The sequence below is a fragment of the Tigriopus californicus genome, chromosome 12, assembly GCF_007210705.1.
Source record: "Tigriopus californicus strain San Diego chromosome 12, Tcal_SD_v2.1, whole genome shotgun sequence".
Classification (NCBI taxonomy): Eukaryota; Metazoa; Arthropoda; class Copepoda; order Harpacticoida; family Harpacticidae; genus Tigriopus; species Tigriopus californicus.
The window spans coordinates 9270761-9273122 of NC_081451.1; the positions used below are offsets into that span (position 1 = coordinate 9270761).

Here is a 2362-nt window from a genome sequence, read left to right on the forward strand (position 1 = left end):
ACGCTTACCGTATTCCCTAAGAAAATTAGAGGGCAGCAAATTAAACAATGAAGGAGCCCAAGAAAAAAGAGATGTGGACTTCATGGTTCCAACTAGCCTGGAAGGTGCTCTAGGGTCACTGGAATTGACCCTAAATCCTGGGTTGGGACAAAGCTCATGGATACTTTTGATTACGTACAGTATCAGATACCTTTCGTACCTTCTCTGAATGTTCACTGTGGAGTCCCAACTTTGTTAGTCTCTCCCAATACGAGAGCTCTCTCATTCCTGTGATGTTCTTAGTGAAACATCTTTGGACTTGTTCGACCTTTCGCAAACCTGCTGAACACAATTAGAGTGACTATGGAAGATTAACGCCAAACCTTAGAGCTTCCTGGCTAAGAGAAGTGGTCTTGGGCAAAATAAACCTGTTCTTTAACTTAAGGAAATTCAATAACAGAATATTAAATGACTTACCACGTCAGTGCAAGTATTTACGAATGGTACATTTTCCTTGCTGGCGTTCAATTCTTTTAAGGGCTTGGCTGTCGTATTTCGTGTCACATACATCAGTGACGGACGAATAATGAATACCATTAACAAAAATGAGGAGAGGTGTTCCTGGTGTGTTGATGTTGTTTCTTGTAACTTGGGTGGTCTGCTGACTTGACGCCTTTACCAACTCTACTGGGACGTCAGGATCTGTTGGAGTGTCTAACAGCTGGGTTGGTTGAGCGACAAAGTGCGCCGCCATCAATGTTCATTTTATATCATGTAATATTGAGCTAGACTCCACGAAACATAAAGGTAATTATTGGGGAGACATCATATAAGTACGTACAGTACACATACAGCAAGGAGATTATGAAATAATGCACACAATAAGTGGTGCTTTGGCCTTCAAGGGGTTGGCTGGCAACCCGATGAGTGTTTGCTTGCCATTGCTCTTGCTTGCTGCATTGTCGTACCAAGCCTTGATCTGGTTGACAGTGGAGCACTCACTTCCCTGCTGAGGCACAGTATTACTATTATAGTTCCAAACCCTTAGGGCAAGTCAGGTGTAGAAAAACTGACTTCCTGATTGTGAAATGTGCTGGCTTTGAAATTTGATTTGAGAGCACTCACACAAAATTTGTCAGCTTCTTTTCGATTGGTCAACACTTTTCCAGCAACAATAGAATGGCAGCATTTCGTACAGACTTTTGGGATCTCAAAATCAGCCACAACTGACTGATCAATGCTCAACTTGGGTCTGCTTGACCCACTTGTATGGCCTATAACCATGGGTTGGCCAAGAAATGGATTGTTCCACTTTTGGCCCCACTTAAATTGGAAAAGCAGGAAACCACTCATCCATCAGGTTTTCATCCTGTTGGCTCGCCAACCATACCAATTGGTTGGTGTTTCTTCTTCTAACCCGCATACTAACTGGAAGGGACGAAAACCCTCATGCATTGCTTGCGTTTGGCAGGTTCAAACAGTGCCTACCACTAATTATGAGTCTCTCTTTTGGTTAGAAATGGTGGCAAATCCAGCTTGTCTACCAATTGAATCAGACACAGAATACCAACATAATTTCAGAGTTCTTGAGTCAGTCATTTTATTTGAATGAATAAATAAATAGCTTCTCAATAAATAGAGGGAGGTGCTGTTGGTGGGGTGCGTAGTCATCATCATGATCTCATCACAATTTAGTTGTACTTGGGGGGAGGAGGAGGGTACTTGGGGGCGGGCTTGGGTTGGTACGGCTCATACTTGGCCTCACCAGCGTACTGAACATCAGCCACATAACCGGAGTAGCCATCAACAGTGTAGGTCACAGTTTGGGTGCGGCCATCGGGAGGAGGACCTCATAGGACCCAGTGGTCTTGTAACCATCACGCTCCTCATTGGCCTTGAAGTCCAAGTTGGCATACTCGTCCTTGACGGCATAAGCATATTGGTTATGAGCAGGTCCCTCCTCGTATTTGGGCTCAGGCTTGTAGGGAGAGGGCCGTAGCGGGGCGGGGGAGGAGAGGGTTATCGGCAAGACCACGACGGCCAGAGCAAGGAGGGCAATGAAGGACTGAGGAATGGAAAGGACAAAGACAATGGTCAATTGTTGAGCATTGGGAAGGAGGATGGATTGGACGGAGGGTCTTGCATTGTCAATACGTAACTTGTTAGGGAAAGAAAAGGATGCTAGCCGCCAGTTGTTTACCTTCATGTTGGTTCTGTATAGTAGTCGATCATTATCAGTATGACTGAGCGGATGATGCTCGTACTGGCTAGCACAACGCACTGCTCCCACTACTGTCCCTACATAGGACAGTAAGTATGCGGGCAAGACTTGTTGCGGCCGTCCGAAACTTTAGGCAAGACAGAACATCGCCTTACCATTCTC

General features: G+C 45.3%; 1 pseudogene; it reads right to left on the minus strand.

The window, feature by feature from the left end:
• Window positions 1–1216: 1216 nt before the first annotated feature.
• Window positions 1217–2185, minus strand: LOC131891265 (cuticle protein 19-like; annotated as a pseudogene).
• Window positions 2186–2362: the final 177 nt, after the last annotated feature.